The following is an 11,184-nucleotide window of genomic DNA, read 5'->3' as shown; positions in this document are numbered from 1 at the left end:
CATTGCAAGAATCTCCTGACAATGTTTCAGAAAGGAGGGGGCGGAATTTCTCATCGCTTCTTCCGCTCCAGCCTGACTTCAAAAGGAGTCTGAGTGTTATCTGTACAGTGGTACCTCGTGTTAAGTACTTAATTCATTCCAGAGGCCCGTACTTAAACTGAAACTGTTCTTAACCTGAAGACCACTTTAGCTAATGGGGCCTCCTCCTGCTGCTGCGCCGCCGGAGCACGATTTCTGTTCTCATCCTGAAGCAAAGTTCTTAACCTGAAGCACCATTTCTGGGTTAGCGGAGTGTGCAACCTGAAGCGTACGTAACCCAAGGTACCACTGCATAGAGATAAGGTGGCTGCTCAAACAACTGTAAAACTCATGCAGTCCAGCATCTCCGATAGTCTTTAGTTTTGCAGTAGCTGTAAAAGAATAAAGAAGTTATGCTTCAGAGCTGTCGTTCGTGTAATATATACTCTGCTGTGCTTTGGAACTGAGTTTGGTGCTCACAGCTCTAAGTTGTGAGTCCACGGCACTTAGACCTGCTCCCTGCAGTGGAAGGTCTCTGGGAGTGCTCTCCCAGCTCACCTGGCCCAGTCAGGGCTGAAGAGGTTGAGCCCAGTCGTTGGCACCGGCTCAAAGGCGAAGCTGACAAGATTTAGAAGCCTGCTGCCTCTGGACTGTGGAGGCAGAGCAGAGCCATTGTGCTTCACGGCCTAGTGCTCCATTAATTTGTCCCCTTGTCTTGTCCTCAGCTCAATGGGTGGAGCACAATAGTCTTAATCTAAGGGTCACCGGCTTGAGCACCACGTTGGGCAAAAGATTCCTGCGTTGCAGAGATCTGGACTAGGTGACAATTGTGGTCCCTTCTAACTCTGCAGTTCCATGATTTTAAGCTGGTAGCCGTCTCTGCCTCCAGTGGCAGTGAGTTCCATAGCTCAATTGTGTGCTGCACAATGAAATGCTTTTATCTGTCCTGGATCTCCCACCATTCAGCTTTCTTGGAGGGCCAACACTTCTACTGCTATGAGGATCTGCAATGTGGAGATAATGTGTCTCTGCCTCCATCATGGGGACCAGAGCAGGGGGTGGGCAGTTCGTTTGTCCCCTCCTGGGACAGGAAGCCTTGACAGAGAACTTTCTTGAATTAACAACGACTGGTTTCTTTTTTATTATTATAATTTTTTATTGTTAAAATAATTCAACATTAATACACATACAAACATACATTTCATACAACATACCTACATACATACAACATACCTACAACATACCTACACTCAATCCCACAGATAATTCCCATGACCATCCACCACGCCTCACCCTTTGTGTTAGACTTCCAATCTACTCAATTGCAATTTCTTTCCACTTCTATTACTTTCTTTCACACACCTTTAACCTAATTTCATATTACTTTTTCTATTACACATTGTTATCCATCTTATTTAGTATTCCAATATTTGAAACGAAACTTGTTTATTCTAATAGGAGTTCTGATTTTTCGATATAGTTTTGCAAGTATCTTTTAAACACCTTCCAGTCCCTGTCTGCCTTCTCTTTTGAGATCCTTCCAATTTCTCCCATTGTTTTGGATATATTGTAGTACTCCAATAATTTGGCAAGCCACTCTATCTTTGTTGGTACAGTACCACTTTTCCAATTTTTTGCAACCAATAGCCTTGCGGCTACTGTTGCGTACAAATATAAGGTCTTGTCTTCTTCCTTTAAGCTTCCTGGTACTATTCCCAATAAAAAAAACCTTCTGGTGTTTTCCTAAATGAATATCTGAACATTTTTTTCATTTCGTTATATACTGTTTCCCAAAACTGTTTGATGTTTAAACAATTCCACCATATAAGTATCATAGTACCTTTTCCAGTGTTACATCGCGACTGGTTTCTTGAGGCAGCAGGAAAACAAATCAGGAAGGAGCAGGCCTCTCAAACACAACATCTCTCAGCTCCAGCCTCCCTGAACTGTGGGAACAGAAAGCCAATCCTGGAGATGCCATGCACTGGCATGTGTGTGTGTTTGTGTGTGTGTGTGTGTGTAACTGAGCTGCATTGGTGCTTTAGATGCAGGGACGTCTTGCTCTGCAGTGTCTACACTGAGTGGCTGTGGCTCTCCTGGATTTCAGACCGGCACCTTTCCCAGTGGAGATGAGGGGGCTGAACCTGCAAAAAGCAGACACTGTTCCCCTGAGCTGCGGCTCTTCCCCATTTTTGAAGTAATGAATCATAGAATCATAGAGTTGGAAGAGACCACAAGGGCCATCGAGTCCAACCCCCTGCCAAGCAGGAAACACCATCAGAGCACTCCTGACATATGGTTGTCAAGCCTCTGCTTAAAGACCTCCAAAGAAGGAGACTCCACCACACTCCTTGGCAGCAAATTCCACTGTCGAACAGCTCTTACTGTCAGGAAGTTCTTCCTAATGTTTAGGTGGAATCTTCTTTCTTGTAGTTTGGATCCATTGCTCCGTCTCCACTTCTCTGGGGCAGCAGAAAACAACCTTTCTCCCTCCTCTATGTGACATCCTTTTATATATTTGAACATGGCTATCATATCACCCCTTAACCTCCTCTTCTCCAGGCTAAACATGCCCAGCTCCCTTAGCCGTTCTTCATAAGGCATTGTTTCCAGGCCTTTGACCATTTTGGTTGCCCTCCTCATGACCTTCTTTGTACTATTCGTTTAACTTTCTGAAGACCCAACTAACTCCTATCTTAGGTGAAAAGCAATTAATAAGGAGTCCGACAAGTTCATATATCCACATCCGAAAGTCACACTCAAAACAAGACCCCATTTAGAGCCCCAGAGAGAAACATGCAGCTGAATGATATAGACCAGTCATGATGTTACAATCACTAAACCAAGATGGCATCGTAAGAGTTGAACAGAAAATGACGTCCTCTTATCTTAAACGGTCTTCACGACAAGGCAGTGCAGATCCAGAGGCCCATCTAGTCCAGATTCCTCTTCTCCCACTAGCTGATCAGGTGCCCCAGTGGGAAGCCCCCAAGAGGACAAATACAGTGTGAGTTACTGGTAGCTGTGGTTGTCAGTGTGGGTCTGTGGCTGCCCTTGTGATGTGTCCCTGGCCTTCGTTAGGAACCATCAAGTTGAGATGCTTCATAATGGAGTCTAGAACATTTGGGGACTTAACTAATTAACCTGGGGTGGGGTCTTGCTTCTTAAAAAAAACAAAACTATTCATCAACAAAACACAATCCATTTTGTTATCAACTGCAGCTGGTGCAACACAGAGAAAGTTACATACACTTCAGGTTAAAGACTCCGCTAACCCAGAAATATTACCTCGGGTTAAGAACTTTGCTTCAGGATGAGAACAGAAATCGTGCTCCGGAGGTGCAGCGGCAGCAGGAGGCCCCATTAGCTAAAGTGGTACCTCAGGTTAAGAACAGTTTCAGGTTAAGAACAGACCTCCGGAACGAATTAAGTACTTAACCCGAGGTATGACTGTATTATTATTATTATTATTATTATTATTATTATTGTCACGGCCACCCAGGACGGGTCCCAGCTCACAAGAGACCTCACTCCGTTGCAGTTTATTTACAGGAAAAGTTTATTGAAGATTTCTGCTTCTCGTACAGTTCAGCATCGTGGCCGTACGTCTGTCACGTTAGACCGCTGAAGTCCCCTCTGACTCCTCCCCTCTTCCACACCAACTTAATAGCCTGGCTCTAGACCACCTCTTCCTCTCCTTTCTTTTCCGCAGGGTCTTCCTGCCCCCCTGGGTTCCCTCTCTCCGTGACTCGCCTGAGGCTGAATCCTCTGCCGCCTCTTCCCCCCTCCTTCTGGCTTTAGGGCCGGGCTCCTCCCCTGAGCTCTCTCCACTTCCGCGCGCCTCTACGTTTGAACTTGGCGCGCGTACGTTGCTGCTGACCTTTCTTTCGACCGCTACACCACCCCTTGTTCTGCTCTCCACCCTTTCCGGCTGAACACCTTGCTCCAACCCCCTTTCTCTGTTCTCTCCTAATCCTGCTCCCTCCGAGAGGCTGACGACTCCACCCCCTTTACTCCGTTCCGGCTGAGACGCCTCTTGCTGCGTCTGTCTTCCACTGGGCTCCTCTCCGCTTCTCCCTTCTCCTCCCTTTTGCTTGATTAAGGTAACCCCCTTTTGAGAATCCTCTGACTCGCTGCTCAGACTCGTGGATTCCCTCAGAATTCCGTCATCTTCTTCCTCATCCTTCTGCCCCTCCTCCCACTCGCTCTCCGTCTCCTCTGTCATCTCCTCCTCTCTCCCAGAAAGCCTGACAATTATTATTATTATTATTATTCCCTGCCCATCTGACTAGATTGCCCCAGCAAAACTGGGCAGCTTCCAACATATATAAAAACATAATAACATTTTTAAAAATTTTTTAAAAAAAACAACCTTCCCTATATAGGGCTGCCTTCAGATGTCTTCTAAAGGTTGTAGAGTTATCTCCTTGGCTTGGGGGTCACCTAGCTCCATGCCCCCAACATGTCTCTGATGAAAATAGGGACATCCTAAGGAAAATAAGGACGTTCCAGGATCAAATAAGAAATGAGGATGGTTTCAGTAAATCCTAGAAAACAGGGACACTTGGTGGGTCTGTTAGAAGGGGGTGATGTAAGGGGGTGACTGACTGGAGCACAGTCTTTACACATAAATGCTAATTAACACCTCAGACCCCTTATCTTACCCGTTTTAATGCACATTGAGACTGTCTTGCAAAACATCCCAGTTATAACATGCAAGTTCTAATTAAATCATAATATTTACTAAACCTAACAGTTTAACACCATAAATCTATTACAATGAACTTCTATCATGTCACTTCTTACCTGAAGGAGCATCTTCACCCCACCGTTCAGCCCAGACACTGAGGTCCAGCTCCAAGGGCCTTCTGGCGGTTCCCTCACTGCGAGAAGCAAGGTTACAGGGAACCAGGCAGAGAGCCTTCTCGGCGGTGGTGCCCGCCCTGTGGAACGCCCTCCCACCAGATGTCAAGGAAATAAACAACTATCTGACTTTTAGAAGACATCAGAAGGCAGCCCTGTTTAGGGTTGTTTTTAATGTTTGATGTTTTATTGTGTTTTTATATTTTTTGGAAGCCGCCCAACAAGTTATCATCATCATCATCATCTGGTGCAATGCACAAGCATCCATCCTGCTTGCAGAGATATTTGTTGCTGCTTGGCCTTCTCAGGGTTAATAGCAGCGGAGCTTGCTTCCTAGAGGGGAAGGGGTAGCTGCCCCCATAAATCAATCAAAATCAATAAACACCAATGCGAATCTAGAACCCTAGAGAAGACCAGCTACTTGCACGCACACACCCCCCCCAACAAAATTGCTATTGGCGTGCTCTGGTCCATGGGGTCACGAAGAGTCGGACACGACTAAACAACAACAACAAAATTTTCAAAAGCAGTTGGCTCATAGAAATGACACCATTCTTCAAAATAGAAAAGCACCATACAGTGGTACCTCGCAAGACGAAATTAATTCGTTCTGCGAGTTTTTTCGTTCTACGAGTTTTTTCCGTCTTGCGAAGCACGGATTCCCTGGGTTTCATCCCACTCCTCGTTTCATCCTCACAACAAACCTGTGAGGGAGGTCAGGCTGAGAGGCAATGACTGGCCCAACGCCACCCAATAAGTTTCATGGCTGAGTGAGGATTTGAACCCTGGGCTCCCAAGCCCTAGGCTCACACCCCAGTCACAGAAATATGGGATATGCACAAGCAAAGTTGCTGTCTTAGCTGTGAGAGGAGAGGAACCTCCATATCTAGGCAGTATACTGAATCTCAGCTGCTGCAGGTAAGTATTACTTTGATTAAATTAAATTAAATTTAAAGTATGTCAAAATTAGCACATGGCCCTGACATGCAGTGGCTTCCCGTTTGTGGAATCCCCAGGTAAGCTCTCCCCAGGTAAGTTCGCCTGGCGCCTTCATTATACACCTTTAGTCGCCAGGCAAAAATGTTCCTTTTTAACCTGATGGACATCCTATACCCTTTTAAAATGTGGCACTTTTTTGGACGGGGGTGGGGTTCTTTGGTTGTTCTTATTTTGATTTTATATATTGCAATATTTTCCGTGAACTGCCCTGAGACCTCTGGGTAAAAGGCAGTGTATACAGGTGAGATTGTTAATTTGGGCTTTTCATCAGCTGTACGCCATAATCATCACAATTATAACAAATAAAGGCTTGACATATCTTGCTTTGCATGTCATGAGTCTATCTCATATATTAGTTTCACTGAAATAAACGATATTCTAATTTTTCGAGTTTCACCTGTAAATTCAATAAATAAAAATTAATTAAATAAAGGAGCCTCCCTCAGGTTTGTAGTCCATCTTCAAATCTCCGCACTCTCTAGCCTGGTGGCGAGATGGGCTCATCCACAGTTGCTCAGGGAAAATCTCCTGCCCAACAGTGCAACCATTTACTCACCAATAATTTGCTCTTGGCTTTGCAGGTTCAGGATGAGCATGATCTGGCACTTGTCTGAGTGCCAGTCCCTCAGGTTGCAGGATCCAAGGGGACATATGAAATAAGGCCATCCATCTGCTAATCCAGGGGTAGGCAACCTAAGGCCCGGGGGCCAGGTGCGGCCCAATCGCCTTCGCAATCTGGCCCGCGGACACTCCAGGACTTTGTCTTTTATTATTATTTCTTTGTTTCTTATCTTTGCTACTTCTTTATTTTTTATTTCTTTATAAATTTTCTATAATTTTCTTTTTTTTTACCTGTTAAGAGATACTATATAATGCTTGTAAATTTTTTAATCAATCAAGAATATTAATTAAAAACAAAATAAAAAAATTCCTTCCAGTAGCACCTTAAAGACCAACTAAGTTAGTTCTAGGTATGAGCTTTCGTGTGCATGCACACTTCTTCAGATACACTGAAATAGAAGTCACCAGACCCTTCTATATAGTGAGAAGGTGGGGAGGGGTATTACTCAGAAGGGTGGTGGGAATGGGTGATTGGCAGATAGCTGTGATGAGCCTGTTGACGACTCTTAACGACTGCAATGGGTCTTACAGGAAAAAGCAAGGGGTGAGAAGGTGAAAAATGGCTTTGTCATGTATAATGAGATAAGAATCCAATGTCTTTGTTCAGACCAGGTCTCTCCATGGTTTTAAGTTTGGTAATAAGTTGCAATTCAGCAGCTTCTCTTTCCAGTCTATTTCTGAAATTTATTTGTAATAGAACAGCTACTTTGAGATCTTGTATAGAATGTCCTGGGAGATTGAAGTGTTCTCCTACTGGTTTCTCTGTCTTGTGACTCCTGATGTCAGATTTATGTCCGTTTATCCTTTGGTGTAAGGTTTGGCCTGTTTGTCCAATATAGAGAGCTGAAGGACACTGTTGGCATTTGATGGCATACACAATGTTAGACGATGGGGGGCCACTAGGGGGCGCATCGTAAGATGGCGGACAATAACATCTCTCCGACCCACACGAGGTAATTTGGAGGCTATGATGGGGGTAATTAGCCTCCTTAACCCCCCCCCCAGGATTAGGGGGGGGGACGGCCCTTGCCTGCTGTGCCCTATACCACCCCCGAATTTGTGGGGGTGGGAGCACTAGGCACAAAGCCCTCCTGTGGGATTTTCGGCACTCCTTGATGCCGTCCCCGATTCGCGCCGCTGGTTGCAATGATCTTTAAAAGAAACAATTTGGACGTGATTAATTGCACATACATCAAGGAAAAAGGGGAGTAAATACTGCTGACAGAAGAGATATCTGATAACAAGACAACAATAAAATACGAGAAGAACGTTAAGATACGGTATGACAAATGACTGAGGGGGGAGGGGGGGAAACCTGCCTTTACCTTTTAATGTGATTTAACAAGAATCCCCCTCCCCTAATGAGTCAGAAATTAAGGACAAGCTGTGGATTTAAGGCTGTGTGGAGATAAACTTTCGATCCAAAGCAATGTTTCAAGATGAAGCTGGAAAGCTAAGAGTGATGGAGTGTCGCACTCAGAAAAAAAAATGCCGTCGCCATTTTGTGAGGCATTGTGGAAGCTCTTGGGTCTGGGAGGAGAAAGAGAGAAATAGAGTTGTTTACATATCGTGAATCAACTTCTCGGTGGGACTTAAGAGCGACAAATGCCAAAATTTACGATGGAAAAAGTGATGTTATCTATGAAGGAGATATATGGAAACCATCTGGACTTAGTGGAGGAACGGGAAATCCACACAGGACCATTACACTTGCTATCGGCTTAAGGAGACTAACAGAAGAGATCGTAAAGGAAAAAGAGAAATTATACGAACAAGATATGATGTGGCAACACCAAGATAAGACTGGATAGAATTATGAACTTTGTCTGGACTGATTGGGACTGATTTGGACATTAACGCAGTAATAAGAAGATGATCTGAATCCCCCTTTGGATCTTGAAGCATGGGTTCCCCCAACAAAATTTAAAAATTTGGCTTTGTAATTCGGAATTTATATGATGTGATTTAATTTGATGTGATTGGCCAGGTAATAAAAATTATTTTAAAAAAACAAAAAAAACCAATGTTAGACGATGAGCAATTAAATAGTCCCGAGATGGTATGTGTGATGTTGTTGGGGCCAGTAATGGTGTTGTCCGGGTGTATGTGGCAGCAAAGTTGGCATCTGGGTTTATTGCAGGCTCTGGTGCCAGTGTCCGTGTTAAGTCTGGTTGTAGTATTATTGTGGGTTAGGAGTTGTTTAAGATTGGGTGGCTGTCTGTAGGCAATGAAAGGTCTTCCTCCCACAGCTTGAGAAAGAGAACTGTCATTGTCCAGGAGAGGTTGTAGATCTCTGATGATGCGTTGTACTGTTTTAACTTGGGAGCTGTATGTGATGACTAGAGGTGTTCTGTTATTTTCTTTTTTTGAGTCTGTCTTGCAGCAAGTTCTCTCTGGGTATCAGTCTGGCTCTGTTGATCTGTTGTCTAACTAAAATACCCTCAGTGAAGAACATGCTGCTCTGCTTGGTTGCTAAGCAGCAGCTCTGCCCACCCCTCTTGGCCAGCTCTCTTTAAACACCACCAGATTTAACCCTTAGCTGATAAACTGCATGATCCCTGCTGTTGACCTTCCAACATTCCTGACCTCTTTGTCTCTCGCAGGTGATGAAACCGTGCTGACGATTCGTACTCAGCCATCTCTCCTTGGGTCACCAAATCAGGTAGAGGGAATCAGGACCGGGGACCCTGCCGGTACCGCTATCTTGCTACCCACTAGGAAGGCTGTCAACGCCACTCATGAAGATTTGAATCAGGAGTGGGGAACCTCAGGCCTCATGGTAGGGGGCACTAACTGCGGCCCTCCAAGCCTCTCTCTGGCCCTTGATCTTGCCTGTTGTTTCCTTGGATGGAGGTAGAAAATTTTGCCTCTGGATCCGCCCCCAACATTGTCTTGAATGGAAAGAGGCTCCCAGGTGGGGGAAAAAGCTTCTGCAGCCTCTACAGTGGTACCCTGGTTCTCAAACGCCTTGGTACTCCAACAACTTGGAACCCAAACACCGCAAACCTGGAAGTAAGTGTTCCAGTTTGCAAACTTTTTTGGGAAGCCGAATGTGTAGGAATGAAAATCACGGGAGACGAGTAGTAGGTGTCATGTGAGAGGCGTCTGCTGGGGAAGTCCCGGGAACTCTCTTTTATTGAATATTACAGACATTGCCACAGACATTGGTTGATACAAACACAAAGAAACTCATTGCCTATTGGTTAATGCAAATGCAAGGCGGGAATTACATGTGAGGGGTGGGAATTACATGTGAACATTAATCACTGGTAGATTAAAGGCTGGGAAACGAGGTTGGGACTAGACAAGCATGAAACCTCCTAATTAATTATAACTAAAGATTAATATAGCATAAAACAATTACTAATGATTGATCATAACATGAAAGAATACAATAATCAAGTTCTATAGATGTGATCAGCTATGCACGGAGTACAAGTCACCATGAACTTAAGGTGAACTGAGCGATGAGGGAATGTCTTGGTGTTTGGAGCAGGTTCGTACAGTGTGTGCAGAAACAGAGAGAAGATTATAAGCGAGACTTCCCAGAATGCAAGAGAAAAGAAGCAATGCTTCCCATAGCAAGACTTCCCATAAGGCCACAGTTATGTATAGAAAGAGAGCATATGTGCAGAAGGAAAACTTCCCTTTACGAATGTGCTCCGTTTTGAGTGCCTTGATACAATTCTGAATGTTACGTTTCTGTTTTGAGGGATACGCTGAGGTCTGTCTGTGTTTGCTATTTATTTTGCATTTTTGTTTTTGCGGCTCTTTTTGTTTTGTTTTTGTGACTGTGTGGAACCCAGTTCAGCTACCGACTGATTGATCGTGTGATTGCAGTACATTGTTTATTGCTTTCATTTTATGGATCAATGGTCTCGTTAGATGGTAAAATTCATGTTAAATTGCTGTTTTAGGGGTTGTTTTCAGAAGTCTGGGACGGATTAATCCATTTTGCATTACTTTCTATGGGAAAGCGCGCCTTGGTTTTGGAATGCTTTGGTTTGGGAACAGACCTCCGGTATGGATTAAGTTTGAGAACCAAGGTACCAATGTATATTAATCCTGAGGGTAATGCCCATTCCCCTCCCCTTAACAAGGCTCTGGGATTTTGCTTGTAGGCCGGTCTATTTTGATATTTGCAAGGAAGCATTTCCCCCCCCCCTCTCTCTCAGGACTCAGTTTCACTGAAGAGGAATGGGCTCTGCTGGGTCCTGACCAGAGAGCCCTGAACAGCCAAATTATGAAGGAGATTTGCAGGATCGTGTCCTCTCTCGGTAAGGTTCCCTTTTACTCTGCTTGATGACAATATATTTTCAGAAATGCAAGTAAATTAATTGGCAATACTCAACGGGTTTAACGACTGTGTGTCAGCATCACGTCTTATTCTTTTGGTCCAGCGAGATTTATCTATTTGTGTATATCTTCTGTATATCTCTTTCTATAGCTCTGCTTGTTTATCTACCGTTTTCCCGTTTTACAAAAATCCACAGGATTAACCCTGGTCAGATGCCAGTAGAAAAAGTAAAAATTATTATCATATTTGTCAGAACTGCCCTAGGTCCCAGCTCACAAAGGACCAACGCCAGGTCGTTGTTATATATACAACAGTCTTTATTGAAGTTCAGTTTCAATTTTAAAGCCTTGGTGCGCAGCTCTACGTCTTAAACTCTAGACCGCCGA

This window comes from Podarcis melisellensis (assembly GCF_964234715.1).
Source record: "Podarcis melisellensis genome assembly, chromosome: 2".
Lineage (NCBI taxonomy): Eukaryota > Metazoa > Chordata > Lepidosauria > Squamata > Lacertidae > Podarcis > Podarcis melisellensis.
The sequence above is the reverse complement of the archived record's forward strand: the minus strand, read 5'-3'. Positions refer to the sequence as shown.